Below are 14,917 nucleotides of genomic sequence, written 5' to 3' on the forward strand. Positions count from 1 at the left end.
AATAAAATTAGCAGTATGGAGGTACGGCTAACCTCACATTCTTGTGACAGGCGATGAGTATCCCATTGCGGACTCTTGCTAAATGATGCCAACATGCTCACTGTTGTTGCTTCATCGGTGGCCGATTTTGGTCTTCCAGCCTTAGGTTTATCTGTGACAGAACCTGTTGCTCAGAATTTGGCCAAAATCTTGGCAACTGCTCTGTGAGTGATGGGCTGTCTGGTTGGGTGACGACTGTTGAAATCCTCAGCAAGGACCCGTGTGCTTCTTTCTCCTGATATCAGGATGATTTCAATGCGTTCTTCATTTGTTAAGGACATTTTGTAACCTGGAAATAAGGAAAGAATGATTAAAACGTTAGCATGAGTAAATGATACCTAACAGATAAACACATGTAACATACCAGGCATGGGATAGTCACTTTGCACCATTTCAGACTCCATTTATGACTTCTCAGTACATAATACTCACGCTGCCGAGCATCACACTGCTGCCGCAAGTAATTGGCTATAACCTGAGAATGAATAAAACTATGTTTAAAATAACAACGGCATTGTTTCTCTGGTGAAATTCTCTATCTGTTCGATATGTCACATGACCACATTCCCATTTGAAATTTTGGAGCTGAAGCCAAGATGATGGCTTTCAAGATGGCCGCCATGTTGGTGGCATAGCCTATAAAGTTTCCCCCTTCCCGTTCCTGGTGTGTAGGGACTCTGTTTTCTTGTTTGCTACTCCATTTGAATTTTATGAGGGTGTTTCCAGACTTTTGGACCACCCTGCAGTTAACATACAGTACTCAAATATTTTTGAGAAGGCAGATAGTATAGCAATTGGCCTATAGTTTGTCATGTCCGTTTTCTCTCCCTTCTTGTAGAGAGGTATAATTTTAGCAAGTTTTAGCTGGTTCGGAAATGTTCCCTCTAGAAATGAGGTATTTATGATATTTGACAGGGGTCCACTGATGTAATTTGAACACTTATGAAGTAAGAAGCAGGGTATCAGATCATGCACTGCAGAATAAATCTTTTTGACTCTTTTTTTAATAATATCTTCAATTTTATACGGCGTTGTCGGAGATAGGAAAAAGGAGTTCAGAGGAGTATTCATTTGAGACAAGAGTGTGCAGTGTTTGAAGAGTTAGTCAGGAGATTTGTGGGAGGAGTGTGAACAGAATTTTAAGAGTTGGTTAGGAGGTTTGTGGAAGTTTCTGAAAAATAGCTGTTGAATTTATTGGCAATATCATGTGCATTTTCAGTCTTTTGTCCTTCTATATTTAGTGTGAGTTTATCCTCTATCCTTAACTTTGTACCAGTCTGTTCATTTACTATATCCCAGATGGTCTTACATTTTTTGGAAGACCACGTAATTGTTTTATCATTATGAGCTTTTTTAGCCCATTTGATAACTCTCCTGTATGTGTTTTTGTAATTTTTATAGTATACCTGGAACTCTTTGGATTTGCCACTGTCCAGTTTGCTAAGTCTGTGCAGCAGCCTCATCTCTGATGAAGTTTTAATACCTTTTGTGACCCAAGCATTCTGTTTTTTGTTATAGTCTTTGTTTTCTCTGGGAAGTGGCAATTAAAGTAATATCCAAATATCTGCAGAAAATTGTCATTTTTTCATTTGTTATTGAGGAAGTAAATACACTTTGCCAGTCTTCTTCCTCTAAGCTAAGTACAAAGTTGGTTATGTTGCTATCACTATAACTTCAACATTTTATAACTGTTTCTCCTGTTGGGAGTGCATTGAGTGGTGGATTAAAATATATTGTTAGTGCACTGTGATCTAAAAAACCAACATCTATAATTTTTACAGTGCAATCAGTGTTACTAGAAACCTGATCAAGACAGCTGTTTAATCTGGTAGGACATATAACTTTCGTATTTAAGTTGAATGATATCATTAAATTTACTAATTGTGACTTTTGAGCAGATTCTTCAAGGAACTCAATGTTGAGATCACCACATATTATTATATTTTTTTGAGTTCTTGTGACAAGCTTTTTCTAGCAATCGTGCAAAGTTTCTGATGTGCATGCAGCCTCTCCTCCATGCACTCTACCAGCTGGCTGCCAAGTTATAGAATCATGCCCACCCAGTCTTGCCATTAGTTATGTGTTGACAGTATGACTAGGATTATCAGACTAGCAGTGTAGCCACTCTGTGGAAAGTGTCTTATTGTATAAGTTATTTCTAGACACAATAAAGTGTTGTGTCCATTATTGTCTGTGCATTCTTGTGGTTAGAACACATTGGCAATGAATAGGGTCATATTTTAACATGCTTTTTGTTGTGCCGTTGCTTTTTGCATCTTACTGTGACATGTAGACTCTGCTCCAAATGATGGTGTAACAACAGAAGTTGCTCATCATAGTCATGCAACAGGCTTTTCCAGCATTGTTCTCTAAACCTTTGTCTCCAGCTCTGTTTCCTTCTTCATTCGCACCATATGACATGGCAGCAGAAGATTGGGAAGCATATGTGCACTGCCCATGACAACACTTCCATGCCTTCCATGTGAGTTGTTTTTGTCAAAGATTTCTCCTGCCTAGTAACAGGTGTTGCAGCAGTTGACCCAATCGCAGGAACATTCCTCACTGTTGTTTAACAATTTATGTTTGTTATTGCCTTCCTACTATCGCCACTGCAAGCACATCATAGCAGGTAGGGTTGAATTCTACCAATGCAAGAAGCAGCTCCATCATTCTTAACATGCCTGGGTTACAAACCTCCATGGCCTTAGACACTTAGACACAAGTGCCATCTCATCATGGCCAAGTCTAAAGGATCACACTCAGAAGTTGTTGTTCATGATGTTACCATTCATTCTGCCCTGGATAAGGAAGTCCGGCAACCAGCCCTTCAATTAAAGAACTGCTCCCACAAAGAGGTTTTGGCAATAGCCCAGTTGTAAAAGGTCTCCCACACTGCTGGTCAACAGCTGGAAGCTTGGTGCAACATTATGATGGTAAAGTGTGGCCTAGCTGTATTCACTGCATCCAGGCAGTATGACTTAAGCCTAGTTTACACGACGACATTGGGTTGCGCCACTCATTGTGTGGAATCAGTTGCACGCAAATGATTTCATATTTGACTGTAGACACGGCGAAACCAGTATATACTCCAGTTTCGTCATTTTGTGGTTTCCTGAGTCGTGGTCTGAATTGAAAGTTTTGGCAGCTGCACGTCACGCACGTTGCGATAGAGCTCAAGCTTGTTGCCTGGAATCACTGCATAAGAAAAAAATAAGAAACGTGTTTCAATTTGTGGCTGGATGAAGAACAGACGTCAGCTGGTTGCTCAGCATCCTTGATGAAATAATTTATAATGAAAGACCCAAGAAGTTCTTTCAGCTATCTTAGAATGTCACAAGAATGGTTAATGTTCTTCTAAGCAGAGTTATGCAATAAGGAGTAAAGGTACTGTAATGCATGAAACACTGTTGCCAGAACTGACATTACATATCATATTGCATGCATTAAAATCAAGAACACTCAGCATGCTATAAGATGTGGTTTTAGTTGGTGATGTCGATTTTTCATTAACACCAATAATTATTAACAATAATAATTATTAACATTAACAGCAGTAATTATTTGAAGCAGGTCACATTAAGAAGAGAATGGTTTGCAAACTACTGATCTGTACAGTGGCAATATTACAAAATTCAAACATATGTGAATGGTGAATACTGCTGTGACATTTTAAATAGATGAATATTGAATAAAGAATGTAGCTTCTTGATCTGTGTAGGGGGGGGGGGGGGGGGCAGGGAAAGGGTCAACCAGTTCGAATGATGTGATTTTAGTCTTGTAGGCAAGAGCATTTCTACAGATAGAATTACATTTGCTTGTATTTTTCTTAATTCAATAAATTTTGCCCTGCAGCTTAGATATTGTCAAACTATCTATGTTCTGATTGCACGTGACGGTCTCAGAAGCAGCAATATATTGCTTATTTTTGTAATCAGCATTACTGAAACTCCACAAATACCTACAGAAAGCATAGATATCCAAGAAGCGAACATTATTCTCCATTCCTCATTTCATATTTCAGTTTTTCTACACTCTACGAACAACATAAGCTCAAAACCCATGCAACTTGTGTTGCCAAAGTTGGAACACGCAGAAACTGTTTAGTTTCACTGATGAGTTGTCCAAATGCGAGGCACGCATGTGCAGTGGCTGGTAGCGCAGTTGCCTGCAACATCGTGTAAACTAGGCACGGCACATAAACGGTGTTCCAGCCATCACTCCCTGTTGCCATCAAGTGTGTCTTGTTATTCCCAACATGACAGATCAGAGTGTCCCCAGCATTGGGCTGTCTGTCATAACTATCAAAACACAGGCCTCACTGCAGTAGTCTGCTACTCAATGGAACAGAACACAGTATCAGAGAACATGGATATGGAAGTGTTGTTGTCAGAACTCATCCCCAATCAGGATTCCAACAATCTTTTTATTGAGGTTTTGGTTCTCTCACAACAGCTGTGTCTGCAAGTAGACACCAGCACAGAGATTTCCCTGGTTAATGCCCAAACATATTTAAACCTTGGCTCTCCACCACTGTTGTCACTAAATGGGCTCCTCTGTGGATATGGTAAACAGCGAATCCCTCGCTTGGACAATTCATGGCAGAATTTACCTATAAATCAGAGGCTGAGCCTATTACCTTTATTGTCATCCATGATGCAAGTTCAGCAAACCTTTTTTAGTTTGATGTCTTTCTGGCCTTACGGTTTTCAGTCTGGTCTCCATACCCTTAGTATCTGCCAAAGTCCTGATCAATCATTGGAATCTCTGTCCTCAGAATTTTAGGATATCTTTGCAGAAGGCCTAGGGTGTGCCAAAGACTTTCAATTAAAGGTGGAGCTGGACTGGCTCACCTCCTTCAGGGTTGTGGTTCCTATTTCCTCTAGTGAATGAGCCACACCCCTTGTCATCATGAAGAAACCCTTTGGTAAATTGCAACTTGTGGCAATTTTAAGGCAATCATGAATTCACAGTCTGTGATTGACACATATCCATTGCCACATTTGGATGAACTGTTTACATGATTAGCAGGGGGGGGGGGGGGGGTCAGTTCTTCCCCATACTTGATCTTTCCAAAGCATATCACCAGTTACTCCTGGATGAGGAATCCAAGCATATCATGGTTCTTAATACACCTTTTGTCATGTATCAACACCAATGGTTGATATTTGGGGTGGCATGTGTCCTGCAAATTTTACAGTGCTATCTGTAACAGGTCATGTTCACTGTTCCGCACAGTTTCAACTACCTGGATGACACTGTCGTTATTGGATGTACTACAAGAGACCATCTGCGCTACCTCTGGGCCCTTTTTAAAAAAAAATGCTGGGCCATTGGTCTGCATTGAAATCTGCAGAAGTCCAAATTTTTCAAACCATCTTGTGGCAGGGCCTCTGACCCATGGAGAGTCTGACCAGAGCCATTACAGACATGCCACATCCCTTGGCATTGCAATAACTGAAGGCTTTCCTACGTAAAATTGCCTATTACCACTGATTTATTCTGAGGACATCCACCATTGCATGCCCTTTCTACCTCCTTCTCCACAAGGATGCTTCCTTTGTCTGAGCTCTGGTAAGTGACCAAGCCTTCACTATGCTGAAGGAATGCAATGCCTCAGGTCTGCACCATGTCTAGCTACTTTTGATCCCAACAAACCACTGGTTTTGGCTACAGATGCCTGATGGTACAGTGTGGGCAGGGGGGGGGGGGGGGGCTGTCCCCATCTGTCAGAATGTGGACAATTCAAAGGAGCCACTGGTGTTTGCATCCAAAATTCTCAGTCTAGCACAGATCCACTACACTCAGGTCGACAAGGAAGCTCTGGCCATTGTGTATACTGTCACTAAATTTCATTTTTCCTTCTATGGCACCAAACTCCAACTAATTACTGACCACAAACCATTAAATTTGTTATTTAGACCCATACCAACAGACCCCTTATTCTGGCTGCCCCTTGGCCTGGACCCCAAGTTTGATTGAGAAGAGCTAATGTGTTTTTTTCATTTGGATATCTTCTCCTGCCAAGTGGTCAATAGGTTTCCAATCACTAGTGCGCAACACTCAAACCAACAGTGTCTGACCCCATCCTCAAGCAGGTTTTCTGCCTCATTCAGCAGGATTTGTCTTCTCGTTCTCTGGGCCATACTTACAATTTGCTTCATAACTATGTTTTCTTGTGTCATCATTTCTTGGTCTTAAATGGGGTCCTCCTCCTGTCCATGGATGATGCAGATCACAGGGTTGTTATCACTGGTTATTTGCAATGGGAGCTCTTACAGTTATTATATGCCGGTCACTGGGGTGTTTCCCACACCAAAGCCGTGGCTAACAGACATGTGTACTTGCTGGCATTCACCTGGAGCTGGAGTTTTTGGTTGCTACCTGTCCCCAGTGTACTAGTCAACAGGCTGCTCCCAAGGTTTTGTTCTCCACATGGCTTCCAGCATTCCAGCCCTGGGAATGTATCCAGGTGGATTTTGTGGATCTGTTTTTGAATATGTTTTGGCTGATTGTCATTGATGCATTTCCACATTTTGTATATGTGGTCCAGTGCTTCTTGGCTATTACTGAAGTCACTGTTTAGTCTCTCTCAAAAATTTTTTCCTTAGAAAGTGTGCCAGTTACTCTCATTCCTGACAATGAATCTCAGTTACTGTATCAGGTGGTTCATGATTTCTCTGTGTGGTCAGGTATTCATCGTGTTTGCTCCCCTTCTTTTCATCCCCAGTTTAACTGAGAAGCTGAGGATATGGTTCACACCTTTAAGAACCAGATCAAAAAATATCTACAGACTTCCCCGCCAAGATGACAGTACGGTTTTTTCTCATGCCCTACTGGACAGCTCCTATTGATTCCTGTAGCCCTGCCAAGCTTCTCCATGGGCATCAGCTGAAGATGCTGCTTCATCTTGGTAGTCCAGGATCTCATCCGTCATGTTCCATTGTACCACGTTTTCCACCAGGGACAGTATTCTGGTCCCAGGGGTTTGGTCAGTGCCTCCACTGGCTATTGGCAGTCATCGTACATCATAATAGCCACCATGTCTTCATCCTCCTGACCAGAGACAGGGAGGTTCAGCGTCATTGAAATCAGCTCCATGTCTAGATGGGCAACCACATCCCCATCTCATCCACACTACCACCTTTGCTGGTGCACTCTTCCACCTGTGACAGCACTTCCACTTGATGAGCCCACAACCCCACAGCCTCCAGCAGCAGCTTTGGTGCCCCTTCAGCTAGTGGATGTGCCCCTCACTGGTTTGATGTCTCGTGCATGGTCTCATCCTGCAGCAGAGTCATCTCTGGCTTCCACACCACTACCAGACATTGCCAGGGACTCTGGCTTGGACTGCCTGTCACTGCTCCTGTCCTTTTGTGCTCTGATAGGGGGTAGGATAAGGGCAGTCCATTCACTGACCACTTTTGCCCATATTCTTAGGTATATGGTGACCAGGAGTTGCTGCCCCTCTCACCAGCGGGGCCTCCATGGATGTGGACACCATCTACACATCACAGCCATCCACACATTGCCTGGGCAATCTATGATGCTCCATCCCCAAGGAGGGAGGCTTGTAGTGACCAGCATAGATTTCACATGTGAGATCGAATGTGCAGTCCTAAGGTGCACTACAGAAGTCAGTAGACACAAGAACTATCAGAAGCCACCACTTGTGCATGAATGCACAGTCTCTCCTCCATTTCCTCTACTGGCCAGCTGACCGCAAATAGAGTCAGGCCCGGCCAGCCTCGCCCTCAGTTAAATATTGACATTTTGACCAGGATTATCAGGCTATTACTGTAGCCACTACATGGCAAGTGTCTTCTTGTACAAGTTATTTCTAGACATAATAAAGTGCTGCATCTGTCATCACCTGTGTGTTCTTGTGCTGAGAACACTTAACACATCAGAAATTTAATGTCTGCTATCCAAAGTATCAGCTTTGTGAACCATAGGTGATTGTGTTGTGTACACAGTGGCACCCTACACCATCAAGTCAGGTGCTGGCAACATATGAAGATGATGAATGAATTTGGCAACATTCATTCTCCTCATAGTCTCCACTCTAAGTTTCAGCCATCATGATGCAATATGCAGAACTGGTTTTCATCTAAAAGAGCACTATGGTGTCAGCCGTGCATCCAGTGATTTCATTGGGTGATCACTGTTAGCATGCCTCTCACTGCTCCTGCAAAAAGGGAAACAGCAGCAATGGTTGCTGTGGTGACAAACCATAACGCTCCAGACATCATCATACTGTCCTTGTAAATACTTGTCTTATTAACACAAGCTCATTTCTCGATTAAAAATGTGGTCTGGCTATATGATAATGCATGACAATGTGAACAAAATATCTGTCCTCTCATATGCTTGTTGTATGGAAACTAGATTAGATTAGGTTCAGTTTTCAATCCATAGACCCAAAAAATGAGACGATTTTCATGGGTGTGGAACATGTCAGCATGTATAACATAAAACATTTGATATAATACTTATTACCCTAATCATTTGTCAGGATATTGTCAAAATAGGTGAATACAATGTGGTAAACTGGAACAGCTAATATTTACAGAATTAACACGCCATCAAAATGAAACATTGTTACGCACAATTAATAAATTTATCATACACAAAATACCTAATCTTGACTGTTGTGACCAAGTGCTCTCAAAACTATCTAACAGACGTTCTTACTTAAACTGGCTTAACAGTCTCTATTAAGAAACTCATCTATAGAATAGAAGGAGTTGCTTATCAAAAAGACTTTCAAACTCTGTTTAAACTGTGCTTTATCTGAAACCAAGTTTTAAATAGTTGCCGGCAATTTATTGAAAATGTGTGTTCCTGAGTACTGGAATCCATTTTGGACCAAGAAAAGTGATTTTAGGTCTTTATGTAGATTGTTCTTATTCCTAGTATTAATACTATGTATTTGCTATTGATTGGAAATAGAGACGTATTACTTGCAACAAATTTCATTCAGTAATAAATATATTGAGGAGCAGTGGTTAGAATACAAAGTTCCTTGAACAGGTTTCTATATGGTGTTCTTGAATTTACACCACAAATGATTCTTATCACATGTTTTTGCACCCTAAAAACTTTTGCTCAGTTTGGTGAGTTGCACCAGAATATGTTCCTGCATGACATAATAGAATGAAAGTAAGCAAAGTACACAATTTTTTATATTTATATCTCCTTCATCTGACATCATTCTCACTGCAAATACAGACTTGTTTAGGCACTTAAGCAATTCTGTGGTATGCCTTTACCAACTGAATTTATTATTGAGTTGTAATTCCAGAAATTTAATGCTGTCAACCTCTTCAATCTGCTTGTCTTTACATGTTATACACATGATAGAAGGAAATCTCTTGCAGGTTCTGAACTGCACGTAACAGGTATTCTCAGAATTTGTTTGTTGTTGTGGTCTTCAGTCCAGAGACTGGTTTGATGCAGCTCTCCATGCTACTCTATCCTGTGCAAGCTTCTTCATATGCCAATACCTACTGCAACCTACAGCCTTCTGAATCTGTTTTGTGTATTCAGCTCTTGGTCTCCCTCTACAATTTTTACCCTCCGCACTGTCCTCCAATACTAAATTGGTGATCCCTTGATGCCTCAGAATATGTCCTACCAACCGATCCCTTCTTCTAGTCAAGTTGTGCCACAAATTTCTCTTCTCCCCAATTCTATTCAATACCTCCTCATTAGTTATGTGATCTACCCATCTAATCTTCAGCTGGCTGGTGTGGCTGAGCAGTTCTAGGTGCTTCAGTCTGGAACCGTGCGACGGCTGCGGTCACAGGTTTGAATCCTGCCTCGGGCATGGATGTGTGTGATGTCCTTAGGTTAGTTAGGTTTAATTAGTTCTAAGTTCTAGGGGACTGATGACCTTACATGTTAAGTCCCATAGTGCTCAGAGGCATTTGAACCATCTAATCTTCAGCATCCTTCTGTAGCACCACATTTCGAAAGCTTCTATTCGCTTTCTGTCTAAACTATTTATCGTCCATGTTTCACTTCCATACATGGCTACACTCCATACAAATACTTTCAGAAAAGACTTACTGACACTCAAACCTATACTCAATGTTAACAAATTTCTCTTCTTCAGAAACGCTTTCCTTGCCATTGCCAGTCTACATTTTATAGTCACTCAAGATGGTGCCGATAGAAGAGTGTTGTGACACATCTCAGTCCTCAAAAAAGGTTAAATTAAATAGTTCATCATGTAGGGAATGTTCGAAACACGTCATGAAAGGCATCTTTTGTGTGAAGTGTAACTACTGGTTTCATGAAAAATGTGCAAAAGTGAATTTAAAACTCATAAAAGACGAGTTTCCATGGTCATCTCCACATTGTTTGCGTATTGAGACGGCTTAACTTGTAAGTACCGTGAACTCAAAAGAAGAAATTATTAAATTGCTCCCTGTATTTTACCCCTGCCACCTTTAGAATTTGAAAGAGAGTATTCCAGTCAACATTGTCAAAAGCTTTCTCCAAGTCTACAAATGCTAGAAACATAGGGTTGCCTTTCCTTAATCTATTTTCTAAGATAAGTCGTAGGGTCAGTATTGCCTCACATGTTCCAACATTTCTATGGAATCCAAACTGATCTTCCCCGAGGTTGACTTCTACCAGTTTTTTTATTCGCCTGTAAAGAATTCATGTTAGTATTTTGCAGCCGTGGCTTATTAAACTGATAGTTCGGTAATTTTCACATCTGCCAACCCCTGCTTTCTTTGGGATTGGAATTATTATATTCTTCTTGAAGTCTGAGGGTATTTCACCTGTCTCATACATCTTGCTCACCAGATGGTGGAGTTTTGTCAGGGCTGACTCTCCCAAGGCTGTCAGTAGTTCTATTGAAATGTTGTCTACTCCCAGGGCCTTGTTTCATCTTAGGTCTATCAGTGCTCTATCAAACTCTTCATGCAGTATCATATCTCCCATTTCATCTTCATCTACATCCTCTTCCATTTCCATAATATTGTCCTCAAGTACATTGCCCTTGTATGGAACCTCTATATACTCCTTCCACCTTTCAGTTTTCCCTCCTTTGCTTAGAACTGGATTTCCATCTGAGCTTTTGATATTCATGCAAGTGGTTCTCTTCTCTCCAAAAGTCTCTTTAATTTTCCTGTAGGCAGTATCTATCTTACCCCTATTGATATACACCTCTGTATTGTTACATTTGACCTCTAGCCATCCTTCTTAGCCATTTTGCACTTCCTGTCAATCTCATTTTTGAGATGTTTGTATTCCTTTTTGCCTGCTTCATTTACTGCATTTTTATATTTTCTCCTTTCATCAATTAAATTCAGTATCTCTTCTGTTACCCAAGGATTTCTACCAGCCCTCGTCTTATTACCAACTTTATCCTCTGCTGCCTTCACTATTTCATCTCTCAAAGCTACCCAATCTTCTTCTACTGTATTTCCTTCCCCCATTCTTGTCAGTCATTCCCTAATGCTCTCCCTGAAACTCTCTACAACCTTTGGTTCTGTCAGTGTATCCAGGTCCCATCTCCTTAAATTCCCACCTTTTTGCAGTTTCTTCAGTTTTAATCTACAGTTCATAACCAATAGATTGTGGTCAGAGTCCACATCTGCCCCTGGAAATGTCTTACAATTTAAAACCTAGTTCCTAAATCTCTGTCTTACCATTATATAATCTATCTGAAACCTGTCAGTATCGCCAGGCGTCTTCCATGTATACAACCTTCTTTTATGATTCTTGAACCAAGTGCTAGCTATGATTAAGTTATGCACTGTGCAAAGTTCTACCAGGCAGCTTCCTCTTTCATTCCTTACCCCCATTCCATATTTACCTACTACGTTTCCTTCTCTTCCTTTTCCTACTACCGAATTCCAGTCACCCGTGACTATTAAATTTTCATCTCCCTTCACTATCTGAATAATTTCTTTTATCTCATCATACATTTCATCAATCTCTTCATCATCTGCAGAGCTAGTCAGCATATAAACTTGTACTACTGTGGTAGGTGTGGGCCTCATATCTATCTTGGCCACAGTAATGCATTCACTGTGCTGTTCATAGTAGTTTACCCACATTCCTATTTTTTATTCATTGTTAAACCTACTCGTGCATTACCCCTATTTGATTTTGTATTTATAACCCTGCATTCACCTGGCCAAAAGTCTTGTTCCTCCTGCCAAAAAACTTCACTAATTCCCACTATATCTAACTTTAACCTATCCATTTTCTTTTTTAAATTTTCTAACCTACCTGCCCGATTAAGGGATCTGACATTCCATGCTCTGACCCATATAACGCACGTTTTCTTACACCTGATAACAATGTCCTCCTGAGTAGTCCCCACCTGGAGATCTGAATGGGGGACTGTTTTACCTCCAGAATATTTTACCCAACTTGGAGATATGATTTAAAAATCTGGGTAGTTTCTTCATTAACTGTCCTAACTGTTTTGCAACTGGGGACACTATCATTCACATAAATACTTGTGCTGTTTATGGTGAGTCTTTGTCCATCACAGTCAGATAGCCCATTCATGACTTGCCTGCTAGTTGTAGCACCTATTTTGGTCTGATCTATAAATATATTATCAATCAGTGTACTTGTAGACAAAGTTATTCTAGTAGGGAAACTAACCACAGAAACCAGATTATAAGTGGACATCAGAATTTCTAGGTCTGATCTGTCTCTAGAATTTGTTAGAAAGTTAACATTGAACTCCCCAAGCACTATCACATCTGCTTTGTGTTTGAATATGTATATTAGGAGGGTATCTAGCTTATTCAAAAAGAGACTATAGTTCCCTTGAAGAGCTCTGTATACTGTGACTATTGATATGTGGTAATTACTCAAGGACAATTCTGTGGCACCCACTTCCAAATGTTGTTTAAACAATAATTCTGCACATTGATTACTCTACATGTGATATCATTTTTAACATAAATGGCAACACCTCCTTTTTCTTTACATTTTCTACAAAATGATATTGCTTAGTAATAATTGTTTATTATAAGTTTTTCTAAACCAGAATTAATATAGTGCTCACAAAAATATAAAACATGGGCACAATCTATACCTTGTGGCTCATGTATATTGATTATAAGTCCACTGATCTTATTACTTAGGCCTCTAACATTCTGGTGATAAATTGCAAGTTTTTGTTAAGCAGAAGCAGTTACACTCTTTTCTCTAAAAAAGAAGTTTCGATTGAAGGTATGGGCATTGTATTTTTTACTACCCATCTCTCCAAATTTGTTTGTTTCCATAAACTTGCAGATTGGGAAGACACAGTTTTTTCTTGTTTTTTCATCATCCAGTTGTCCAATGTAGTCTACCTATATCCATTCCTGAAATTATTTTGTGTACTGGTACACTCTTTTTGATTGAGAAGTTTGATGTAGCAAACGAGAATTTTTTACTGTAGATGAGGCAGAATGTTCACTATGGTTAGTGTAGTGACCAGCATGCATTGGAGTACCAAAACCCTTAAGAAATCCAAACTGTGACTTGGACAACATAGTATTTGCAGTCAGATGCTTAAGGAGATGCTTGAACACAACCTTTTCAAATATTTTTGAGAAAGCCGGCAAAAGTGAAATTGGTTGATATTTTGATGGTATCTCTTTATCCCCCTTCTTGTAAACAGGTTTAACTTCAGCATATTTTAGCCAGTCTGGAAATGTTCTGCTGATAAGAGATTGATTACACAAATAACTTAAGATAGAACTCAACCACATGATCACTCTTTGATTAACTTCACTGATATTGTATCATACCCACTGGAATACTTAGATTTTAAGGATTTTATGACGGATGCTTACTGAACCTGATAACCTCAAGCTGTTATTAATAGAAATGAAATACTTGTTTAAGAGGTTTGCAACACTACATGCACTTGTTACCAAAGTCTCATTTATTTTTAGAGCTATCTGTTCCACTTCCTTTTTGGCCCCACCTGTCTCTGTCTTCACTATATCTGATACAGTTTTTATTTTGTTGCCTGATGTAATTATCTTTTTCACATAATAAAGCTGCTTTGATTTCCGGATGACTTGCTTCAATATTTTGCTGTATTCTTTGTAATGCATTACAATTCTAACATCAGAGCTGTTCCTAGATAGTAGATACAGTCTCCTTTTTGTCCCAAATGATATCTTCATTCCTTGTGTAATCCATGGTTTATTTTTCCACTTCTGTATGATTTGAGTTACCTTTAGGGGAAAACAATTTTCAAATGTGAAGGCAGCTTTATTAATGAATGCTTTGTATTTTCCATTTGAGTCAGAAGTATTGTAAACATCCTTCCAGTTCATGTCTTTAAGCAATTTCCTGAATTCCTCAATTTTTTACTTATTTATTACCCTCCTGTACTCATATTTAATAGATTTTATATCCTGACAAGTTTCAACATTTAACACAAGATTTTGCATGTCAAGATTAGATAGCTCATTTATAATTGGTTTTGTGATATGACTTTTTCCCTAGAACTGTCTACAAAGATATTATCAATAGCAGTCTCACAGCATTTACATATCTTAGTAGCAAAGTTGACAGTAGGAACTAAATTGAATGATAGTGCTACTGACTGCAACAATCGTTCATGGCAGAGCTTTTCAATAAATCCATATTGAAATCACCAGCAGCCACTATTTCCTCTTTTTTTTTTTTTTTTTTTTTTTTTTTTTTTAAAAAAAAACCATGAGATGGGACATCAGAGCTTTCAGATGTTTCATGAAGAAGTTAAAATTTCCTGAAGATGATCTGTATGTACCTACAATTATAAAGGACTTATTATGAAATACTACTTCTGTTGAACAAGCTTCTAAGTGCTGCTCTGAGCAAAATTTATTACTGTCAGTATTCTTGAAATCAAAACAGTTTC

General features: G+C 39.7%; 1 protein-coding gene across 2 annotated transcripts in view; it reads left to right on the top strand.

Moving 5' to 3' along the window:
- The window catches only part of LOC124555646 (neither inactivation nor afterpotential protein G-like), a 242,042-nt gene that overhangs the window by 115,262 nt on the left and 111,863 nt on the right, over window positions 1–14,917 (top strand). The window lies entirely within an intron of this gene.

Source organism: Schistocerca americana, chromosome X, assembly GCF_021461395.2.
Source record: "Schistocerca americana isolate TAMUIC-IGC-003095 chromosome X, iqSchAmer2.1, whole genome shotgun sequence".
In the NCBI taxonomy this organism is placed as follows: domain Eukaryota; kingdom Metazoa; phylum Arthropoda; class Insecta; order Orthoptera; family Acrididae; genus Schistocerca; species Schistocerca americana.